Source organism: Pezoporus wallicus, unplaced genomic scaffold, assembly GCF_028554395.1.
Source record: "Pezoporus wallicus isolate ANWC-B61680 ecotype Strahan unplaced genomic scaffold, APGP_CSIRO_Pwel_v1 contig_8108, whole genome shotgun sequence".
Classification (NCBI taxonomy): Eukaryota; Metazoa; Chordata; class Aves; order Psittaciformes; family Psittacidae; genus Pezoporus; species Pezoporus wallicus.
In genome coordinates, this window is record NW_026638088.1 from 1859259 (window position 1) to 1871750 (window position 12492).

The 12492-nt window shown below is 42.8% G+C and overlaps 1 long non-coding RNA gene across 1 annotated transcript; it reads left to right on the forward strand.

The window, feature by feature from the left end:
* The first annotated feature begins 581 nt into the window (after window positions 1-581).
* On the forward strand, window positions 582-8684 carry LOC130599128 (uncharacterized). Its single transcript, XR_008972161.1, has 4 exons — window positions 582-763; window positions 2726-2941; window positions 4571-4697; window positions 8521-8684. It is a non-coding gene; the product is annotated as an uncharacterized LOC130599128 (long non-coding RNA).
* Window positions 8685-12492: the final 3808 nt, after the last annotated feature.

A 12492-nucleotide genomic window follows, 5' to 3' on the forward strand; every position in this document is an offset into this window, starting at 1 on the left:
TTCCCAAATGATGTTTTCTGCATCTCCTATTTGTAACCAGTTTACAGCAAGTCAATTTTTAGTTATTTCAGATGAAGAACAATTAGACCACCACATTTGTTTAAAATCATTAGGGGCGGCTACATCTCACCAGATAAAATCTCTTTCCTCCCAGATCTGAAGTTTTGGAGCAAAGATCAAACAATTCTGTGTGCAACATCAGAAAAGCTATAGACACTACTGAGCTGTAGGTAAATCATAAGAAAACCCTTTGTGGTTACACTCAACTTCTTGATTTGTCTGAATAACGCCGGTAAGAAGTGAAGCCTTTCTCTCAGATTTCCAATATGTGGCTGACAAAAAGAGCAGGTGAATATTTCATTTCTAATAAGTTTGGCAGGCTCACAGAGAGGACTCCCTTAGAGATACCAAGAAGTGCAAGTCCTCAGAGAAATTTGTTTTTGTGAGCTGCAAATGTATGTTTGGTCAGAGTTTTGGCAAGCAAATCAAGCTAGTTTTTGTCCTATGTAAGCCCTTTACGTCATGCCCTAGAAACAACAACAGCTGTTAATTATTTATCAGCTGATGAACACTGGCCTGTTAATTGCAAAACATTATAAAATAGATTAGGCAGCGAAGCTCAATATGTATGCAAGCAGGGTTTTTTGCTCTGCATTGGATGTGACTTGATTAACTATGCAATTTTAGGTCTCTCTTTAATTTACAGGAACTACCTTCACCAGTGATTTGATCTCAGAAACTCTAATGGACCTACAATCTTTAAGTAAGTTTACTAAAAATTGAAAGGTTTTCCAGATTTCAAGTTTTTGAGCCCCTATCATGACTCTAATCTGTCATGAAGATAAGACCTCTAGTATCTGCTACGTATTCTTCTAGTATTCTTCTATGCAGTCATCGTGTTTTGGACCAAACAATTAGAGCTCCTTCAGAAGGGGAAGCGCTAATGAGCAAGGAAAAGACCATAACATTCAAGAGATTGCTTTCTCCAACCTTTTTCATGCTAAATCTTATCCTCTACATTACATTCTTGTCATTCAATACTCTTTGGTGGTGCCATCAGAAGACCAGGGTAGACAGTCAGTGACTCAACTGCGTTACAGGTCCCACTGGCTCCTTTCTTGGTCTGTTGACAAGAAAACCACAATTGATTTCATACCAATAAAATAAAAGTTTCCAAATTTCTGATCACCTCCCTTGTGCCAGTGGGGTATTTTCATCCTATTAAATTGTTCCTGACATACAACAGTCTCTTTCACATACAAAAGGGCTATACCAAGGTGAGGAGAATATATACACAAAAGGTGTTTTGAAAGGCTGTGCAGGGCTACCTGGTGAAGGACTTCTGGGAAGGATTCCCTGTGCTGTTGTCCACCATGCAGGCATTTTGATATATGTGAGCATGAGTGGCCTGATATCAGCATTGAAATTATCTCTTACAGTTGCTCATTTTCATCTGCTTGCCCATTACCCATCATGCTGGGTAAATGCAACAACCGTGCTTGTTGGCCTTCTAACATCATCAATCTGAGGGCTCACAAGGAGAATCTTGCTCTTAAACTCTCATCTCTGATGCATGGTCTCCTTCACTTTTTAAGAAGGAAGGTGATTTTTCATGGCAAAGGCAGACATCCCAAGAGGCCAGTGCTTATTGACCGACATGCAATAAGGTGGATCTTAAACCAGTGCACACTTGAGTAGGTTGATTGATTAAATGAAGCCTCGCCAGTGCACGCCAGACAAGAAGAACAGTAGAAGAAGGGATATGAGATGATTTAGGAGCTGTCCCAGCTGTGAAACCCTTTAAAGTCTGGTTCTCAGACCTGCAAAACAGAGAACATTATTTGCATGCAGATCAAAACCAGTCCCGAAGATGGTGAGACACTTCCATCAGGGTTTCATCTTACTTGATGGACACATTGTGCCAGTTACAAATCACTGCATATTCTAGCAGTCAAGCAGCTAGAAAGGGAGAGAGACCATGGGCTCTGACAAGCTTCCTGCCGTGCTTGCTGGAGCAGCTTCTTTCACTTCCATTGCATTTCGGCGCTACAACTCTTTGGGTTAGCAACCTCCCAAAGAAAAACCTTTAAGCTTTTCAGAAAATAGTACCAAGCCATACCCGTCCCTGAAGGAAACAAGTTAAAAAAACTAAAACAGATGCATGCAAGCTTGGTTTTAAGCAACAGGGGAGGGTGGGAACAGTGTGCTTGTTGCTTTTTACTCTAAATAGCATCAGGAAGCCTTGCAATCCCTGAATTAAAAAGGAAATAAACTTTCAGCGCAGGTTGTGGGACCAGTAGTTTATACACTAAAGCAATATGCACATTTAACAACCTGAAAATGAAACAGCTCTGCACTGCACAGCCAGCCACGCAGAAAATAAACAAAGCCCTTGGAGCAATGTCCTGGAAGGTTTCTGCTCCCAACTCAGACCAACATTTGCATTGTAGGATGAAGGTGTGACTGCAGGGAGGCCTATGGTCCTCCAGCTGGGACCCAAGAGCTGGGTAAGAGGAGCCAAGCCCCAGCCCTCTCACCACGAAGCCAGGGTCAGCCTTGCCCTGAACGAAGGTTGCTGGAAGGGGGCCATAATTCACAACATCCTTTAAATGGTTAAATGGACTACACATGTGTTAGAGTGCTCCTGGAGTGGCGAATTTAGAGTGCTGTATTCTATTTAAATAATAAATGTATTTTTTTTCTTTTTCTTTATTTTTTTTTACAGGACTTGCACAGCCTGTAAAGTGTCTTCAAGTATAGAAAATCCCCAATTGCTCTGAATCTGCAATCACCCTGACCACTGGGGGGCAGCCATCTAAACCAGAGCAGAACTGGGGTAAAAATGAAAGGGTATTCATAAAAATATCCCCCATGTAAGACAACCTTAAGTGTTTTCCAACAGCATCTGAACCAAGAGGGGCTTGAACTCCAGTTTTCATAGGTACTGCTTAGATCTCTGAATGCTCCTCATGTTCTTAATCACGTCTGCTCCAGAGATGAGGCTATGAATAATTAACTATGCCTCCAACATTACAGTCATAGATTATGGTGGTGGTGACTTGTGGACTGCCATGCGCAGCATAAACCATTTAGGAAACTCTGTTATCCACTTTCCCTTTATATTTGTCTTGCAATCACTTACCGCTTAAAAGGGTAAATCTTTCATAGCTTTAATTAAAGCATTTAAAATAATTTACACTGAAATTGTATGTGCTTGGGTCTGTCAAAATTGATGCTTTAATAACATGTCATCCCTTTTTTCGATTGCCCTGAAATCTGTTAAAATTACCACTAATCTAATTGGGAACAAAGTTGTCAAATGCATGCAGCTCTGACAGTTTGTCTTTCTGCAAACTGCCGACAGATTGCAAGTTACGCATGTGTTGAGCAGATGGGTAAGTTAAAAGGAACACAAAAAAAAAAGCAATTTATTAAATCACCTGGAACCAGCAGCTCCATTCCAAAAATAGTGAGAATGAAATATAGCAAGAGCTAGGAGAGTTGGCACTGGAATATGCCAGAAGGTACCAGTTACAAAACAAGATAAACATTTTGAGAAGCCTCAGCTGTGTTGCAGAATAATGAGGCGTTATTTAACCCGATATAGATTACCAGCAGAAATTAATTTAGGGTGCAGGGTTTTGTGAGAGTGTGTGAGAGTGTGTGCGTGAGGGTTGGGTTTTTTTAAGGATTTCTTCTTTTTTTTTTTTTAAATCCCTGTGTTTTAACTCTTTCATGTCTGAAACACAAGTCCCCCATCTCTCTCCCTCAGCCCCAGCAGGGCTGCTGGACCCACTTCACATCCCCATGGTGGAGGCTGACGTTTCCTTCAGCATCCTCCTACACCTTCCCTTCCACTGGCATCTCCCTCATATTTGAGAGAGGCTAAGGTTGCACGTTCCTCAGAGACAACTTGGCCACTGATGTCATTGGGTTTGGCAGTCCCATACCAGCCCACAAATACTTTCTTTGGAAGGAAATGTGAAGAGGAGGGAGGCAGAGATGGCACCTGCAGGGACAACTGGCCCATCCACTCCAGTTCCTCCCTTTGCAATCCCTTCCTTGGACCTCCAGCTTTCCCCACATTAGCCCCACTGCTACTCCTCTGCTCCCTGCCCATCCTTAATGTTCCGATCTCTCTGTCCCTCACAAGAAGGTAGGAAACTGAGACGAGTTCCAGGGTCATCATGGGGGTCCAGTCCTCCCCACACAAGTCCACCAGCCCAGGCGGTGTTTATACAGCACTTAGGAAAAAGCAGACTTCATTCTTGGTTGCTCCATAAGCACTTCACTGTTCACCAGCATTTATTATTAAAGAACAAGATCAAGACTAAACAGGAGCGCAGAAGCACTAGATAAGCATGATTCACCTGCTGAGGCCACCACGGAGGACAGCAGGGTGAAGATGCTCATGTTCTTCCCCTAGATCAGCGCCAGCTCAGCAGGAAGGATGAAGGCATGAGGCTTCATCATGTCACTTTCATTCCCTGAAATACTCTTTCCAACATTTAGCGGTGTTGTGGGCAGGCAGTGACTGTTGTGCTTTGTGGCTCTCTAATCTCCTGCATAGCTTTGCCAAAAGACCAGCACCAAATCCTGCCTACGGCAGCCAGGTGGACAAAAGAGAGGAAGGACAAACCCTAAACACCACATCACCTTGAGTCCATGGAATACTCCTTGGTCCCACAAAAAGAGAGGTGAGCTCCCACGACTACAAAACACATTAGAAAAGAGACCCTCTCAGCAACTTTATGAACTAACTTTATAAGCCACAGTTTAAATGGCTACGGCATCATTTCGGCAAATGGAGATACACTGATTTAAACCAGCTGACAACCTTTGGCCCATAAGGCAAGGTAATAGGTACCCCTTTCCAGGGAGCAGGGAGCTGGTGCCATTTCATATATGTGTTCAGGGAGGAGGAAAGATCATAAAAAGAATTGCAAACTGGGAGGTTACAAGTAGAATTGCTTCTCCCTCCCTTTTTTTCCCCCCTCTTTTACCTAAGGAACAAGCATTTTGACCCCTTCTTTCCCATAGAAAACTTGGGAAGGAAAGTCTGCCTAATTTTCCTGCAGTTTAAAGATGTCTTTACGTTCTGGCATGAAGATGGATGAGGCACTCTCCTGCAAAAGTGATGGAATTCCTTGTGTAAAAATTAGATTTATAAGTCTCAATGAGCAAGAGAGATGAAAATCTAGCCCTAGGTAACATTACCGCACTCAGTGTGCCATCAGGCAAAATATGACCCTTAATGCAAGATTAAAAGGATAGAATGTAAACCAGTGAACAAGCATGGTGAGCCTAAAATTGTGACTATGAAAGCCAATGAAAAAAAATGAACTCTCAAGGCAGAGTGAAAACATTTCAGGTATTTCTAGAGGGGTCAGGTCAGCCCCTGCATTCCTGAGCTCCTGCGCAGCAGGGATGGAGGCAGAAGGTGCAATTAAACAACATTTATGCCTCCATGTCCAAAAGCCAGAGCTTTTCTGACCCCTGCTTAGCTGTTTCCCCGCAGCTGGCCTGTAGCAACCAGGAAAATCGCATCCTTCCTCTCTGCCTTGTCCCAGGGTCCTTCCCCAAATCTCCTTCCCTCTTATGTGCCCCTCTCCTTGTACAGCACAAAGGGAGCACTGGTGCTGTCCCACACTTTCCTTTTAACTTTCAGCATAGTTTAAATGGACATTTCCCCCTTCCCCATATCCAAGCAGGTCATCATTTAGAGTCTGTGATTTATTTAATGGTGGTTTTAACCCCACTTAGAAATAGGCTGCTTTCTTGATTTATTGATTCCTTCTTCCCCTTGTTAATTTGACTCATTTCTTTGGAAATTATTCATAGTTAATCATGGTAAGAATAAAATTAGTTATAGTGCCCACTTTGCTGCAAAGGGAGCGTAAATAACTTTTAAAGCGAATCGGAAAGAAAAACATGTTAAAGCAAAGAAAAAAGAAAAAAAGGGAAAAGCCAGAAGAATATATGAAGAATGATGATAATCCAAAGGGGGCAGTAAATTAAACCTCTCCACTGTTACTGGTTAGAGGAAGGCACAAATTTACATTCTGCAGGAGCATGGCTTTTACAGCAGGCTCTCCTCAATTGAATTTTCCATATCTTCTGGGAAAAACACCATTTGGAAGATAAAATCTCCCACCACTCCACCACCACTGCCACCATTCAGAAGATTAAAAAACCCCGCCAACTATGTTGTGAGCCTTTTGTGCCCACTAGAGGAATGTAAAACCATTATATTTAAGTATCATAATGGCCAACATATGCTTTTTCTTAGAAATGACACCACCATCTGGATTAAGTTCTCCTGATCATTTCAGACAATGTTACGATTATGATTTTTTCCCCTTCTTCAGGAGAATGAACTGCCCAGAAAGCAACAACAGCTGCAGATGGGGAATATTTGTTTTTCCCTTTTTCCACTTCTGGAATCCTCAAAAGAAGTGGTAAACTCTTTATTGTACTGAAATCATTTGATTTCACTTGTCAACTGATCATGGAAGCCTACCTGGGTACACCCCAATATTAAGCCTGCAAGACTCCTGTCGCCTTACAACTTCACTACTACACTTAATAAAGTATGTAATTGCCATAATGATAAAATTACACCATCATAGCCTTTGCGGCAGTGTCTTCACAACCATATCAGTCGTTAAATATTACAGTGACTGGTACAGGGAGAAAGAGAACCAAACTTAACCCTTTGCTGACTGAGGGCTTTTCAGCACACTGGGGTACAAGGGGGAAGTCTTCTCACCTGACCGACTCCTTACCAGCCCCGTGGCTATTGTTGTGGACGTCGGAGACCTTCTGGGCCACCACATCCAACTGGCTTTAACTGGAAATGGGCACGCCGGGATAATTGATGTGCTCAATCTGACCATGCACAGGTGGCAGGGAGACGGCATACAGCAGCTTCTCGGGTTTGCTAGTGCCATCTGTTGCCACAGGAACATCTGTCGTCAAGGTCATCCTGTCACCCTCTGTTAAAGTTACAGGTTTGGCGAGTAGAACAATGTCACCTAAAAAAAAAAAAAAAATGAAATGAGTAAAAGTGGAAACAAACAGGAGGGAAATTAAAAAGGGGAATATTCCTTATAACATCCCAGAACAGAAGGAGAGAACAGGATAAAAGTCAGCCCTTCAGTTGAGAGGCAGGAGATGGATTTATCAAAATAGCTTGGGAAAATGGTTTTGCTTTAGGTTTCAGATGGAGACAGGATATTTACAACAGGAAAAGCTGCAGAGGTATCTATCTCTTTTGTTTTCCAATATGCGCCACAATGAGTTTCACTTCAAGGCTGACACTAAGTGGATTCACAACGTTTTTGTCTAATCTGAGCCAGGGTGAGTTTATAGAGGAGCATGTGTATTTATCTGGCTGCATGATTCGTCCAAAATACTGAAGCCAGCTTTGATTTTCTGTTTGGGGAGAGAGAATGACCCAGTTGTTTAGAAAGAACAATTATGTTAATAGATCCAAACGAGCCAATGGACAGAACGCGTTAATAAACTAAACATTAAGCGCAAACGTTGTGTTTTAAGCTGATAGTGATGCTGTAACCTCAGCAACAGAGTTTCTGGCTCCATCAGATTTATTTATGAAGAGCTCCACCGTATCACCCAAGGGCCAGGGCAGTTTTCACATTTACAGAGGAGTAGCCCCAGAAAATTGAGGCTGCTCTAAAATTGAACAATTGCTCTTCTCTGAAGAGGAGTAGCGATTAGATTTAGTCATACCCACTCCATCCTTTTCTATTATAACCCTCCTTGTTCTTAAAAACATATCTGAGTCAGGGTGGCAGCACGAAAGTTGACCTGCCAAAGGCAGAAGCAGACACCAGATTTTATCTGAGGATGTTGCAAAAGCAAGAGAGTAATATCAATCAGCTTCTGTTGTTGTCAGTCAACCTGCTGATGACAATATACAATAGTGGCATTTCTAGCCTGTACTCCACAGGAGCTTGTTTTCTCTTTCTTGCCGCATTATTATGTTGCCAACTGACTTTCAGAAACAACAGGCTCCTATTAAATGGAGAAGGTTGCCAGCAACATCTGAGAATAATGGTTGTCAGGGCTTGGGGTTTTAAAAATTTATTCCCACAACAAAATCTGCACCAATTTGCAAGCTTTCCACCCCATTTAATGGCTCACCTTTGCTATTAACTGTTTTAACACCATTTCTTCACTGCAAACAGAAACTGTCAGTGAGACTTGATGCATTCAATAACTGTTATCTGAGGAAATTAGTCTAAGGAATTGCAGTCATTAAAAATATAAATACAATTAGTTATAGCAAAAATTTTAGTTGTGTTGGAGAAAAATCATCAAAAGAGAAAACAACCAGCCCCTTTCCCAGCACAATGAACATTATCACAACTCACCTGTCTTGGAACACTTGGCATCAGACAAACAATGTGTGCTGTGCTGGAGAAGAAACTGGGTGCGTCTTACTTTTTGGTTGCATCTTTGAAGAAGACTGGGTTTGTGTGAGGTCTCACTGAACAGGGACTGCTTTTCAGATGCTTTCCAAAAGTGATCTGAGATCAAGGAGGAGTGCAGGGGAGAGAGGACCTAGAAACGCAAAGCATGGGAAGGCACTGCAGGCAGCAGCCAGTGTTGCAGGACATCAACCTGCTCTATGTTTTGCTCAAGGGTTACAGAAGTCCACAGTCAAGCCCAAGCTGATTAAATAGATGCAGTGCTCTCATGCTGACTCATTTTTTTTTTTACAAGAAATCCAAACAAATAAAATAAAACAAAGAAGCAACAGCAAAACAGACAAATGCAATTTTTGCCCATGAGGAAAAAAGAGCGCAGTTTCTCATAGTGGCTTGTAAGACTTTTTATACTCCCATTTTTTAGATGCTCAGCAGGGGATAGTGATGGTCACCTAGGTTGTCCCTCTTGGAAAAGCTTTCTGTTACTGTCTGCCACCCTGCTGCATTGTCCCATTAGTGACATCTGAAAACAGGAGTCTAACAAGCTTTAAAACACCAAGAGCCTTTCAAGAACCAGAGCCCAACCTTTGCTAAACCCATCATATCTGCTCCAGAGAGATGCAGTGGCATGAAATTGCCTCAAGACCCATGATATGGAGATGACCCTCCTGAGCAGAAAGTTACCAGCACCCATTGCTTAACACTGTGGCGGGGGCAAATCAGATTCCTTATGTCCCTAATTATGAGCCTAAGGATGAAACTTTCCAGCCCATACTGACTAGAATACATTGTGGAGTCGGGATGTCAGCCACCAACCAGCACAGTCTGCTTACCGTGAAGCAGGTATTGTTTAAAATAACTTACTTAAAAAGTCTCCAGTTTTATATCAACAATCAAGAGAATAAATAAATACACATCTGGTCTTCTAGGTAGCCTGGCTCACTGCTTTACTTGTTTCTTTCAGCCTGATACCCATTGTGGTCAGAGTACACACCGCTAAGCAGATGAGACGTACAAGAAGAAGACATGTACATCTGAAGTTGTTCATCTAGCAGCAACATTTGGCCTTAATATAGTATCTTTTTTTTTTTTTAGATTTTAGAGAAAAAGAAACAAACAAAAAAAAACCCACAAACAAGCACAAAACCAAATCATACTTTGAGATTTAGAGGAAAAAAAACAGACTCCAATTGCTAGGATGGGTGAAACCCTGTGACTGGCTGCACCTCAGCATCTCGAGCGGACGCCAGCATCCCCCGCGTGCTCCCTGGGGCCAAGCCGGCTCCTTGCCTGGCAAAGCCACTCGGGCTTTTTGATTCACTTGCTTAAACGTCGTGGGCTTGAAAGTTTGGCTTGAAATATAACGTTAGTGGGTTTGCGGTAAAAGCAGCAGAGAGGAGAGGATGACAGGCGGGGCAGAGGGGACTGATTGAAAGCAGGTGTGGAGGAGGAAGATGGGAGGAGGAGAAAGAGGAAAACATGACTGAGTAAGTAAATTCAACGTTATACATATTGAAAAAGAGCACCCATATATAGAGCACCCACCTGTGATCACTGCTTTTAAACATTGTTTTCTCTAATGTGTACCAATAAAGAGGGTTGAAAAATGAGGTATCAAAACAAGGAGTAAGGGGCAGAGGTTCTCCATGGTGTGAAATTCACTCCTGAGAGGCACTGAGGTCCCATAGGAAGAATGATACAGGAGAGGATGAATGTGAGAGCTCATATAGACTTCAAGGTGGGGTTGGTTTCTGGATACAGGTGGAATTTCGTACTTATATGTGTGTACACACATGCAGAGAGAATAAAATACAGCGGAGACCAATGTTTTGGCTAGTTTGGCCTCTCGAGAATCCTCATCGCATTCATTTGACTCCTGCACAAAGCGCAGCCTTCTTCCCTTAATAGCTAAAATACATCCTCAAGCAAACAAGCATTCCACTTTTTAAGGGGAAGGAAATGCCCAGGAAGGTAAATTAAAAGTTACAGGACATTATTAACCATATGAGGCTGCTTTAGGGAAACTGGTGAACAGCTCCCTCCCTCCACACATCTGCACACCTTCAAACCGTCCCCATTCCATACGGCTTTGCCTAGGCTTTTTCACTACATTTTTACTTGATTGTACATATTATTGTCTCATTAACTGCAAAGCTTTCCAGGGCACTGAAAAGGAGAGAGCATTAAAATACACTGAAAAGTCCTGGAGCTCAATTAACACACACCAGGGGGTGCAAGGGGAGGAGAAGGGAAGGGGGGGGGTGGTCAGCTCCAATTATAAAAGGCAAACTTATCTCTTTTTTTTTCCCCCTAATATCAGCTAATTAGACTTTGACAACCAATTAGCAGATTTTTAGCTTTGCTGAGAATCAAGTAAGCGCTGGGGAAGGAGGAGGCAAGTTAAAACCAAACACGCAAAACGCTCCTCTTGTACCACAGATAGGCTGTCCTAAAACCAAATATCCACAGGGCCAGATCCTGCTCCGGGATTTATAGCCCTTTCAGCTGGCTGTCACGCTGGTTACTCGCAGGTGTAAATTGAGCGTAGGACTTGGCCTGCAAACTTAAGCTCACCATAACTCATGCAAAACCCATGGTGGAGAAGCGCTCTCCAGCTTCCTTGCAAGGTTACATTATAAGTTTTAATAACCCTTCCCCCCCCCTATTTTTATTCCTACCAACCATGAAGTACCCAGATGATTATTTAGGATTAATGGATTATCAAAAGTGCCAGTTGGCACGCTCCTAGTAAAGAGAGAAAAAAAAAAGGGGGGGGGGGGGGGAGAAAAAGTGTAACAAATGCAGCTGTTTACTAATAAATAAAGCCTCAGCTGTAACAGAAATAAATTAGATGCGTTTAATTGGTCGACTGCAAACCTCCTCTCTTTATTACAATGCTGCTTCTTGTTATTTTATGATGTCAGGGTAGATGGCAGACTGACAGAGTGTTTATGAATCACAGTTTGCAGATGGCACTCCTGGTTTTTCGGCAGTTATGAGCACAAGTAGCATGAGGACTCAATAGAGGGTTTTTGCCAGGGAGGACCCCCTGAGAATTAGCCGCCTTCATTTCTCTGGTGCCAATCTCCCCCCTGACAGAAGCACTATTTCACAAAACCTACATTCAATAAATTACACTCGCCTGGCAAGAACTTGGGAATATTTAACATTCGGAGGACACCGGCGTCTCCATTTGATTTCTATTCATTTCCAGAGGACGCCAGGCGCCGCTTGGAACAGCCCTCGTTTGTGTGCATGCGCGTGTGTTTCCAACCCCAGCTAAGATAAATAAATAAGGTGAAATAAAATGGTTTCTGCAGCCAGGAATATCTTGCGCTGCCTTCAAAATGACTTCAGGTCTCCCGAGGACAGTTTACGGTCTCGTGCCCCGGTCCTCCCGAGCTGCCCTGCCTAATGACAGCTTTGTAATCCTGTTGGGAAATAATCTCACATGGCTGCGCTCGGAGCTCGCGAGCTGTAAAACTTCTGGATGGGAACTCCTTCACCTGGTCAGTTCAACGAGCTACAAGCAAATGCGATGAGGGATACGGTCATAATTGTCAACAGATTTGTAAATTTGTGTCATTAGTTATGCGCATAATGGATTTTATTCTAATGAGCTTGTTCATAAGAATGCCAGCAGGACTTGGCCCCTTTGGAGGAAATAAACTACAAACTTTGCCCATGCATTTTAAAACACATCAGTGCCACATAAAGGAGGTGGGGGGGAGGGGGATAGGAAACGTTTCGTCTCCTTTCAGTGCACTGTGGGTTTCCACTTAGGTGAGTCTGATGCAATAAGCCACAGCACCATTTACTGCTCTACACTCACTCCCTAGCTTTGCTGGGGTTTCTCATAGATATATAGACATTTTCAGATGGGGACACTTTTTTTTTCCATCTATGGAATAAAACTGGAAACTATCGCGACTATTTAGGCTCAAGATACCAGTGTGGAAATACCAAAGGCAGCCCTCGCCCATATGCTCCTGGCTGAAATTTATTCCAGGCCACAACACTGTCAAAGCTGCCACAGCCT